This window comes from Neoarius graeffei, chromosome 17 (assembly GCF_027579695.1).
Source record: "Neoarius graeffei isolate fNeoGra1 chromosome 17, fNeoGra1.pri, whole genome shotgun sequence".
Classification (NCBI taxonomy): domain Eukaryota; kingdom Metazoa; phylum Chordata; class Actinopteri; order Siluriformes; family Ariidae; genus Neoarius; species Neoarius graeffei.
Window position 1 is genome coordinate 38,257,076 of NC_083585.1, and position 12,733 is coordinate 38,269,808.

Here is a 12,733-nt window from a genome sequence, read left to right on the forward strand (position 1 = left end):
TGTGAACGTGCAGGTCTCTCACAGATGATCCTGTTCCTGCTTGCTCAAAACAAATGCAAAAATAATGACCATACATGAACAGGTTTTGGCTAACAGTGAAAGCTGAACCACTGAGATTCCTTGAGGTTTGAACAGACACGATAACCACCTGGAACTCTATATCATCCTGTCATACTTCAGGGAAATTTGCAAATTTTTCTGGTGCAATTTAAAACTTAGAAATAGTATTTACACCACAAGATCATAAATTCAGGGCTGCACGGTGGTGTAGTGGTTATCGCTGTCGCCTCACAGCAAGAAGGTCCTGGGTTCGAGCCCCGGGGCCAGCGAGGGCCTTTCTGTGTGGAGTTTGCATGTTCTCCCCGTGTCCGCGTGGGTTTCCTCCGGGTGCTCCGGTTTCCCCCACAGTCCAAAGACATGCAGGTTAGGTTAACTGGTGACTCTAAATTGAGCGTAGGTGTGAATGTGAGTGTGAATGGTTGTCTGTGTCTATGTGTCAGCCCTGTGATGACCTGGCGACTTGTCCAGGGTGTACCCCGCCTTTCGCCCGTAGTCAGCTGGGATAGGCTCCAGCTTGCCTGCGACCCTGTAGAACAGGATAAAGCGGCTAGAGATAATGAGATGAGATGAAGATAATAAATTCCTGTAGGATACAATAACACCTGGATTTACATATGAGGATAAGTCAAAAACTTCTAAGACAGGTATAATTTCAAAGACATCTGCCAGAATTCTCCAAAGAAGGAATTCTTCGATGGAAACACCGCTTGCAAAAGTGTTTAGACTTAAATAGAGGATATGTAGAGAAATAGCTTTGTTATTTTCATAAATAAAGATTTTTTTTAATTTGTCTTAGACCTTTTTGACTTACCCTCGTGTATATACAGTGGTGCTTGAAAGTTTGTGAGCCCTTTAGAATTTTCTATATTTCTGCATAAATATGACCTAAAACATCATCAGATTTTTACACAAGTCCTAAAAGTAGATAAAGAGAACCCAGTTAAAGAAACGAGACAAAAATATTATACTTGGTCATTTATTTATTGAGGAAAATAATCCAATATTACATATCTGTGAGTGGCAAAAGTATGTGAACCTTTGCTTTCAGTATCTGGTGTGACCCCCTTGTGCAGCAATAACTGCAACTAAATGTTTGCGGTAACTGTTGATCAGTCCTGCACAGCGGCTTGGAGGAATTTTAGCCCATTCCTCCGTACAGCACAGCTTCAACTCTGGGATGTTGGTGGGTTTCCTCACATGAACTGCTCGCTTCAGGGCCTTCCACAACATTTCGATTGGATTAAGGTCAGGACTTTGACTTGGCCATTCCAAAACATTAACCATTCTTTGGTAGAACGACTTGTGTGCTTAAGGTCGTTGTCTTGCTGCATGACCCACCTTCTCTTGAGATTCAGTTCATGGACAGATGTCCTGACATTTTCCTTTAGAATTCGCTGGTATAATTCAGAATTCACTGTTCCATCAATGATGGCAAGCCGTCCTGGACCAGATGCAGCAAAACAGGCCCAAACCTGCAAATTTCTAGATTGACTTTCACATAGTTTGCTGTCTTTAGGATTGTTCTACAATGTAGAAAATAGTCAAAATACAAAAAAAAGAAAAGAAAAAAAAAACAACCTGTGAATGAGTAGGCGTGTCCAAACTTTTGACTGGTACCGTATTTCCTTGTTGCACAGATACTTAATAAAGCCTGGACTTCATTTTTGGTCTATTTGTCTATGTTTTTCCCCACATTTTGTAATGTTAATGTTAAGAGCTGTTGTTTAAATGGATACTGATTTACATGGATTTTTTAAAATGCTGGTTGTTGGTGCAGAATTGACTAATGTTTGATCAAACAGCACACACTTGCATCATTCATGGTTCCTTCAAAAATGTTCCTTAAAACAGTGTTCTAAGAACTATGACCATTCTCAATTCCTGCAGTAAGGGCACACAAACAAATGGGAACTAGCTAGAGATGATTTTTATATTTGGCTTAGACCCATCAAAATCATGCTGTACAGTACAAGTCAAAAGTTTGGACACACCTTCTAATTCAATGGATTTTCTTTATTATTTTTATTCATTAAAAGACACTTCATGTCTTAAAGGGCATATCACGGGTAAATTCAGGAGCAAGATCAATGTAATTCTCCTATTTTATATTAAACTTTGGTCAAATATCTAACATTCTGCATTCTCTGCAATTTTTTTTTTACCTTGCGCAATACCAGAAAAATTCAGTTGAAATCAAGCCATTTGAGGTGAATTGGTCCGCCTCTGAAAAAACTTGCCATTTGGATTTCCCGGGAAACATTGATTTTCGTGACGTTGCGTGTGGGACGCCTCCCTCTGAATCCTACGTCAGCGCTGGTTTGTTTATGAGAAAACGACCTGGTGGTTTTCTGCAAATTTCTTCAACGTTATCGCGTAATTATTAAAATGGTTAACAGATGTATCGTAGGAGCAACGTTACATTCTTCATCCGAAGGTGAAGGAACATTGTGCTCAGGTGACAATTCCATATTTTAATGCAAAATCGCTAGCTGCTAAACTTGGTCTACACAGGCTGTGCACTGAAACTGTGCAAGCTCTCGCAGCCTGCTGGCACTTCCGCAGGTGACGTCACGAATCTGGCTCCAGACTCCCTTGGGATTTTTTTCAGACGTGTTTTGTTATTTTATTTTTTTCTGCTGTAGACAGATGGCCTTGTGCAAAATTACCCGTCTGGATGAGTGTGTAAAGAGACATTCTTTCATATTATAATGAATTTGGTCCAGGATATGCACTTTAAAGTAATGATGGATGTTGTTTCTCTTTACTTGGGCCCTGTCCACATGGCCACGGATTCAGGTGAATCTGATAAAATTGTTTATCGTTTCGGCCTGGCGTCCACACAGCACCGGCGTTTTGGGTGCCCCAAAACGATATTTTTTGAGAACGGGTTCCAGAGTGGAAAAATCTGGCAACGGCGCCGTTGCGAAGTCATCTGGATGAGTAGAACGGATTTGTTTACGATGACATCACAACCACATGACTAGAACAAGCAGCACTCTCGCGCGCATCATTCGTAACAACAACAGCTTTTCTTTTAAATAAACAAGTAACTGAGCCATTTCTTGGGGGTGTCGTGGCTCAGATGGCTGGGGTGCAGTGGATCCGGGGACCCAGGTTCGGTTCCGACCCGGGGTCGTTTCCCGGTCCCTCCCCGTCTCTCTCTCCCACTCATTTCCTGTCTCTCTACACTGTCCTATCAAAAGGGAAAAAATAACTGAACCATTTCTTGAATTTCTGTTTTTGGATAAGACTGCTTTTCAAAATATTCACACACAATATAAAAAGTTATATAAATTATCTAAAAATGCTTTTCAAAATGTTCACACACAATAAGAAAATTAAGTTATATAAAACTATGCACACTAATAAAACTAATTTGTACACACAGAAGGCACGATTTCCTCGTGTAGTCACAGCCATCTTCTTCTTGTTGTTGTGTGCTTGTTCCTGTGAGTGTTTCACGCTGGGTAGAAGAAGGGGTTTATGCGCATGCGTCCTACTTCTTCTATTGTTCTGGTGTCTCCGATGGGACCGTCTTACAGCACACGTAGAGGTGTGGCATGTGTATTGCATCGTTTTCAGCAAGCAGGGCCGCTGACAGCTTTGGCTGGGCCCGGGACAAAATGCTCTGAATTCCCCCCCGGGCCAAACCCCCCCCCACACACACCTCTCTTATCCCAGTCTCTACTCACGCGATTGGGGTGCTCTTGAAGGAGCAGCGATGGATGGGGGATTTCGGGCAGGGCTGGGGGCGAACATAGTATACTGTGCGTGTGTACTGTCCAGTATGAAAAGCAGAGAAGAACACACCGCTCGAGAAACGGCGGGATATGATTGCGGGCTAATGTGAATATTCTTAGCTTCAATCAGATATATGAAACACAATGTTATTAAGCCGTTGTGGTTATGAAATGATTCAATGCCCTGTGCGTTTGATATGGTGTTCAGTGTGACTTGCTCTCCCCTCGTTTGTAACATGAATTGCGTGCCGCGCGTGCCTTGGTTGGGGTTACTTTATGGGGCTGGAAAAAGTTGGCTGTGTCTTACCTGGCTCAGCTGCCCCACTGCCTTTGCTAGTACCTGCTGCATCATCTGAATCTTTTTTAAAATATTTATGCAGTGAGCCCCTGAGTCTCTTGGTTTCTTCCTCTCTTTTCTTTTCTGTGCTCCTGACTTGTGCATGTTGGCAAATGGCACGCACGCTGATTGTCGAAGAGCTATGTTCGAACGATGTCGTTTTTTTCCCCTTAAAGGTGGGGTATGAGATTTTGGAATAACGGTTCCCGCAAGCCATATTTTGAAAAGAAACACTCCCGCCCTCGCCATGCTCCCACCCCCCGCGTCTCCACCCCCCTCGCCCTTATAAAGCCTGAGAAATTCCGCCTTTATAATGGGTGTCTATTGCGTTACACACCATTGGAGCTCGTTAAGTTATAGAGTGTGGAGAGCTTGGCAAAATAGCTCAAACTTTCTCATTTAAACTGTGTTTTCAGCCCCAATTTTCACTCCACACACATAATTTTCTCAAAAGTAGTAGCCACACTTGTCCTGATTCACACAATGTGTCTACCTAAACGATAGGACTTGCAGTTTTTGAATGAGAAGCCTGAAAGTAAGGAGAGGACAGGTGCGCAGCCCCATAGACTCCCATTATAAACTTGGCAGAAAAGTCACTCATTTTTAACTCGCTCTAGTGACCTCATTTTTTACACTACAGACAAAAAAAAATTACATCAGTGTGTTCAGGAGAGCCTTGTGGCACTCAGTGTGAAAGAATTTTGTGAATATCTCCTTCCGTTTTCGTGTAAATCCCCGTTGTTTGGAGGGAGCGCACTGAGAAAATCCTGTGACACTCTGCTCGCAGCGCGCGGGTTGGGGAGGGGCTGCTCGCTCTTTCTCTCACACATACACACACAGAAGGGACGGGCTGAAAGAGTCAGATCAAACCATTTTTGCATGAGGGGTGGTAGGGGGTTCTTGATGCCTTTTTCAAAGACAATAAAGGCAAAAGATCTAGAAATCATTTATTGAATGCAAATATAGCACATTTCTCCTCCAAATCAACACATTTTGAAATGAAATAAGATAATCGCAACTTCATGAGAGCCCAGTTCTGGGCCCCCCCCCATTCCTGAGCCCGGGACAACATACCCGTTTGTCCCCCCCTGTCGGCGGGCCTGTCAGCAAGCGTTGTGTTGCCATATGTACCTGATATTTTACTGATCCGTTGGCCATGTGGACGCGATATTTTTTTACCCGCTAAAAAAAAAATCTCGTTGCCGTTGTCGTGTGGATGTAGCCTTAGTTGAGCGGTTCTTGATAGATTACTACAGTTGTGGAATAGAGCTATTTGCTGAATACCAACACTACATCAACACAACACAACTGATGATCTCAAATGCATTAAGAAAGCAATAAGTTCCACTAATTAACTGTTAATTGAAAGCATTCCAGCTGACGACCTCATGAAGCTGGTTAAGATCATACCAATAGCATGCAAAGCGTCATCAAGGTAAATGATGGCTACTTTGAAAAATCTAAAATATTAAACATTCTGCTTTGTTTACACTTTTTTGTTTACTACATAATGTCATGTGTGTTATTTTGTTGAATTTTCCATTCTGGTTGGTTAGAAGGTGTTGATCAGTGACTATAGTTCTGGCTGCAACCTATATATTTACTAATCTACAGTCTCTCAGTACATGTTCCAGAATAGAAATAATTGTGATAGAAATTTTATTTGATTAAATGTCTTTTTTTTTTTTTTTTTTACATATTTTTGATCATTATTATATTACATTTACCCTATAAATGTGACAGCATCAATAATTACACAGACATCAACAGGGTAAAACTGTCAACACCTATTTTAATAACCAAATTTATAAAAATATGTTTTGTTTATTACTTATAGACACATTTTGTCATGCTTTAGAACATATCAATAACATGTTGAGCTAAACATGACAGAATCCTGTTCACAGTGAATTGTGCCTTGTCTGTGTAAATTTAACTTTACTCATCGCCAAGAAATTAAAGGTGCTGACTGCAAAGTCATCAAAAATTTTCAATAATTTTTTTTCCTTTAAATTGTGCATGGCATTTTCTTATGTCTCATAAGAACAGTATCATGCAGACGAGATGTGATCATTTTGATGTTCTGATTGTCACTTTTTTCCATTTTGGGACTGTTTTCCGCCTTCTTTAGATAAACAGGATGGCAGTTGCACTCACTAGGCAGGCTTTCGTTTTCTTTTCCGCTGGCTTTTAGCTGGCAGGAGAGCCGAGTCCACTGTATTTGCCCGTGCTGACTTTTTCTGGTTAAAAGTAGATTAAACACACCCCATGGTGGTCACGTGATATTGCTGCTCACTTGCTTTGGCAAACTCCAGAATCATAAAATGCAGGATGCTTTTTTATCTCAGCAAAACATTTACACACAGGATACATAGTGTGCGCAGCAGCAAAACATCTCGAAATTTCAACAGCAATCGAAATAGAAGTTTTTCCCAGATTTCAACTTTGCAGTCAGAACCTTTAAAATATGAATCTTATTTTCTCAGTCTGGTTCTAATCTACTAATCTAGTTCTTTTGGCATACTATTTGTGGTTTGTTTGTTTTTTTATAATTAGGTTTTAGACGTGGGCGGCACAGTGGTGTATTGGTTAGCACTGGCGCCTCACAGCAAGAAGGTCTGCGTTCGAGCCCCGTGGCCGGCGAGGGCCTTTCTGTGTGGAGTTTGCATGTTGTCTGCGTGGGTTTCCTCCGGATGCTCCGCAGAGCATTTTTTAAGGATTTTCCACTAGGAGACCAACGGGTCTGGGCAATACAATCACAGGCCCCAGAGTCCATGCGGCTGCACCGTTGTGGCATATTCTGTGATGCAAATTGCCGCATTACGAATCCTCGTTTCAGCCAGCATAATATCAACATAGTTAATGCAGTGCCAAGTTTTCCTTGTTAAATGTATACTTACATTATACTTTGTTAATTAATTGCAACTGATTGAACCAAATGATAAGACATAACTTGGTTTAAAATTTGGTCTCCCAGTGAAGCTGGTTTGGCATTGACTAGGAGACCAAATCTGGCCACTGGGAGTCTCCCAGTAACTATGTTAAAAAATGCTCTGATGCTCCGGTTTCCCCCACAGTCCAAAGACATGCAGGTTAGGTTAACTGGTGACTCTAAATTGAGCGTAGGTGTGAATGTGAGTGTGAATGGTTGTCTGTGTCTATGTGTCAGCCCTGTGATGACCTGGCGACTTGTCCAGGGTGTACCCCGCCTTTCGCCCGTAGTCAGCTGGGATAGGCTCCAGCTTGCCTGCGACCCTGTAGAACAGGATAAAGCGTCTAGAGATGATGAGATGAGATGAGGTTTTAGACGTAATGTTCACTTTTGTTTAGCTTTTTTAGTCCTTCTTGGCTGGTAACCAGTGTTTTCAGGAAGCTTTCTCCTCCTGCCCAATTAGCTAAAACATGGAGTGCAAAATTATGCTTTCTGAAATGCTGAAATGTTCCATGTGACTGCAATGAATAAGTCAGGAATTGTTTTGACACCTATCTGCTTAGTGAAGCCGAGTTATTATAAGTCACAAAAATGCACATAGAGGAATGATTCAATTGGTAGCTGAAAAAAAATGGAGCCTTCCCTTGTGAAAAATACAGTATACTCTGAACAGCTACTGGTTGCCAAAACTCAGATCAAGCAGGTCAAACTGGTAAACTATCCTTGCCATCAGTAGACTGTGCTGGAAGAAGGAAAACCGTTTGATAAGTTAAACAAATTAAGAAAATAACATAATTGTATGGCAAACAAAAAAACCCCAAGCATTTATAGATCAGTTTAGTTGAATAAAAAGGAGCATGGTACAACAAGCAGGTAAAGATGGTCTACTAGCTTAACCAATTTGGCCTGTGTTTTGGCAGCTGATTGCTGGTCAGCCCAAGCTGGATTTTTTTTTCCCCCAGCTTTGAGACTTGTAACAGGTTTTGAGAAGATCTTAATTTTCAGTACAATACAAATAGTACAATTACTTAAATCAGACTTCCAAACTGAAACACGTTAATTATATTTATATTGGAATATCTGTGATACGTTTAGAGATGTTGATTTTCATTATTCCTGTGAAAAGTTAGCAGGAATGTCTGCTGCGCTGATGTTACAGGGAGACATTGCTAGTGCAGTTACAGTAGAGTTTTAATAGGAGAAAACAAAAATTAACAGATTGCAAAAATATGTGGCAATGATCAGGGTTCACTATGAGCCCCTACAAACAAAAGTGAGGTTTTTTTTTCACCATTTCCCAGTGACAGTTAATGTTAAGTTAATGAGAAAGCTGACTAACCTCATTTCCAGAAAAGTTGGGATATTTTCCAAAATGCAATAAAAACAAAAATCTGTGATTTGTTAATTTATGTAAACTGGCAAAAGTACACAGAAATGATTTTCAATAGTTTTACTGAACAACTTAATTGTATTTTGTAAATATAAACAAAGTTAGGAGTTGATGCCTGCAACACAGTAAAAAAAAAAAGTTGGGACAGAGGCATTATTACCATTGTATTACATCACCTTTCCTTTTAATAACACTGTAACGTTCACTAGGTGTGGGTGGAGCACAGAGGATGGCAGGACAGAGACTGAGTTCGCACAACTCTTTTATTTTCACTTTTCAGTGCAAATATTTTCTACTCTCAGCCACACACGCACACACATTCCAGTCATCTGGTTGTGGAGAGAGCTCCCTCTGCTCTCGCTCTCTCTCCTTAAATAGGGCGCGGTCACTGGGGAGACACACAAACACAGGTTAATTGCCGTCAGGTGTAGTGATTCTGCCACTTACCTTCCCTGACTCCGCCCTCCTGTCACAGACCGGCGCTTGACCACGCCCCCGCTGCCACATACCCCCACCGCCCGACTCAGGCCGGGCGGCCGTCCGGCCTGCAGCTGACTCCCCCCCCCCCCCCCCCTTGACGGGAGAGGAAGTCCGCCACAACCATCTGCGCCCCCGGCCTGTGGACCACCTTAAAATTGAAGGGTTGGAGTGCCAGATACCAACGGGTGATCCTCGCGTTGGCATCCTTCATGCGGTGGAGCCACTGGAGGGGCGCGTGGTCCGAACAGAGGGTGAAAGGGCGCCCCAGCAGGTAGTAGCGGAGGGCGAGGACCGCCCACTTGATCGCCAGACACTCCTTCTCAATAGTGCTGTAGCGCCCCTCACGCACTGACAGCTTCCTGCTAATGTACAGGACGGGGCGGTCCTCCCCCTCCACCTCCTGGGACAAAACTGCCCCCAGTCCTCTGTCCGACGCATCGGTCTGCAACATAAAAGGGAGAGAAAAGTCAGGGGAGTGTAAAAGTGGCCCCCCACACAGTGCAGCCTTTACCTCAGAGAAAGCCCGCTGGCATTGCTCTGTCCACTGGACCGGATCTGGTGCCCCCTTTTTAGTGAGATCAGTCAGCGGGCTGGTGACGTCCAAATAATTAGGTATAAACCTATGATAGTAGCCAGCCAGCCCCAGGAACTGTCTCACCCCCTTTTTGGTCTTGGGCCTCGAGCAGGCCGCAATTGCTGCTGTCTTGTTAATTTGGGGACGCACCTGCCCGTTGCCCAAGTGGAAGCCCACACTGTAAAAAAAAATCTTGTCAAATTTACAGTGAAAAACTGGCAGCTGTGGTTGCCATTTTTTCACCGTAAAAAATACAGTGACAGTGTATATAGCTTTACGGTAAGGTATATCAACACTTGTAAAAACAACAGTTTGAAAATGTTCAATTTTACAGGTATTCAATGTACAATAATCAATACATAACTCTTAATTTTACGGATATTCATTGTACAATAAACAATGATTCAAAATGATGGTTACAAGCAATGATCTACTAGACAGATATATTTTTTTTTTGGGCTTTTTTCACCTTTATTGGATAGGACAGTGCAGAGACAGGAAATGAGCTGGAGAGAGAGACGGGGAGAGATCGGGAAATGACCTCAGGTCGGAATCGAACCTGGGTTCCCGGATTCATGGTATGACGCCTTAGTCGACTGAGCCACGACGGTGGGCGTTTTTTTATTTTTTTAACAGGGCAATGATGTAATTTTAACTATCACATTCTGTTTTAGTATTACAGTTTGTCTGTGTTTAAACTACAACAATTTGTAAATTCTACAAAAAAATATGATCAATTCAACATATTCTTACTGTTAAATTAACAGTGGTATTTGGTTAGGAGTTTTACAGTATATTGATGTAAATTACACACTGCTTCATTGTTTTTGTATTTACAGTTTTTTTATGTCATGATTTTACATAAATTCACTGTTAATTCTACGGACATTTTTTACAGTGCAGATACCGTACTTCCACCCGCCCAATCGCACACTTCTTTGGGTTGGCTGTGAGACCTGCTCGCCTCAGCGACTTAAGGACGGCCCTCAGGTGTTGTAAGTGCCGCTGCCAGTCATTACTATAAATGATTATATCGTTGAGGTATGCGGCCGCATAGGTGGCATGGGGGCGGAGGACCCTGTCCACCAGCCGCTGAAACGTAGCAGGCGCCCCAAACAGCCCAAACGGAAGCGTGACGAATTGGTGCAAGCCGAACGGTGTGGAAAAGGCTGTTTTTCCCCGGGATAATGGAGTCAAGGGGATCTGCCAATAACCTTTTGTTAAATCCAGCGTCGAGTATAAACGAGCCGTGCCTAGCCGATCGAGCAACTCATCAATACGAGGCATTGGGTACGCATCGAATTTAGACACCGCGTTGACTTTTCTATAGTCCACACAGAACCGGACCGACCCGTCGGCCTTGGGTACCAAGACCACCGGGTTGCTCCAGTCACTGTGGGACTCCTCGACGATGCCCATTTCGAGCATGGCCTCGAGTTCTTCCCGAACCACTTTTTTTTGTGCTCGGGTAACCTGTAAGGGCGGCTACGCACTACCACCCCTGGGGGCGTCTCAATGTGGTGCTCTATGAGGTTGGTGCAGCCGGGCAGGGGCGAGAACACGTCCGAAAACTCGGTCTGCAACTGGGCAACCTCCACGAGTTGGGTTGGGGAGAGGTGGTCTCCACAGGGGACCGGAGAGGTACGCGATGCCAATGTTCCTTTTTGAACCTCCGGCCCCAGCTCCACCTTCTCCGGAACCACCGACACCAACGCCACGGGGACCTCCTCGTTCCAGAGTTTGAGTAGGTTGAGGTGGTAAATCTGTAGTGCCCCGCCCCTATCCGTTCACCTCACCTCATAGTCAACGTCCCCGACTCGCCATGTGACCTCAAAGGGCCCTTGTCACTTGGCGACTAATTTGGAGCTTGATGTGGGCAACAGTACGAGTACTTTCTCTCCCGGTGTGAACTCCCTAAGGCGCGTACCCTTGTCGTACAGGCGGGCTTGCCGTTCTTGGGCCTGCCGCAAATTCTCCTGAGTTAGGTGCATGAGCGTGTGGAGCTTTGCGCGCAGGTCAATAACGTATTGGATTTCGTTTTTACTTGGTGAAGGTCCCTCCTCCCAATTTTCCCGCAGCACACCTAAGATGCCGCACGGCTTACGCTCGTATAACAATTCGAATGGGGAGAACCCCGTGGAGGCTTGGGGGATCTCTCGCACTGCAAAGAGCAAGGGTTCGAGCCATCTATCCCAATTACGTGCGTCCTCACTTACGAATTTTTAAATTATGTTCTTGAGGGTGCGGTTGAACCGTTCAACTAAACCGTCCGTTTGTGGGTGATACACGCTGGTGCGGATCGGCTTAATACCCAATAACCCATACAGTTCGTTCAGTGTACGTGACATAAACGAGGTGCCTTGGTCAGTCAGAATCTCTTTCGGGATTCCAACTCGGGAGATAACACGGAAGAGTGCCTCCGCAATACTGCATGCTGAGATATTGCGAAGAGGCACTGCTTCCGGGTATCGTGCTGCATAGTCCACTAGAACTAATATAAAGCGGTACCCTCGTGTTGACCGATCTAATGGCCCGACGAGATCCATCCCAATTCTTTCGAACGGGGTCTCGATTAACGGTAGAGGGCGCAAAGGCACTTTTGGAATGGCCGCTGGATTTACTAACTGGCATTCGCGGCATGCCGTACACCACCTACGGACATCGCCGCGAATCCCTGGCCAATAGAACCGGGCCATTATTCGGGCTAGTGTTTTGTCCTGCCCTAAGTGTCCAGCCATGGGATTAAAGTGAGCCGCCTGGAATACCAATTCCCGGCGGCTCTTCGGAATTAAAAGCTGCATGACTCGCTCTTTAGTTTGAGTGTCCTGCGTCACTCGGTATAACCTATCCTTCATAATCGCGAAGTAAGGGAAGGACGGGGCGGCGTTCGGCGGGAGCGTTTGACCATCGATTACTCTCACTTGGTCAAACGCATGCCTCAGAGTCTTGTCTCGCGACTGTTCTAATGGGAAATCCACGAGGGATTCCCCAATAGAGAGAGGAGGAGCCGGCGGCTCCTCACTCTGACGCGGAGATGACGTAGACGGCTCTGTGACAGCTGCTCCCACCAAAGTGACACCGGGACCTCCCCCTGTTAAATGGCAGGACCCACTCTTCACTAAATGTGTCATTAAATCCCGAAATCCCGGCCAATCAGTCCCCAAAATTAAAGAGTGGGTAAGGCGAGGATTAACCGCCGCCTTCACTATGGTTTTTTCCC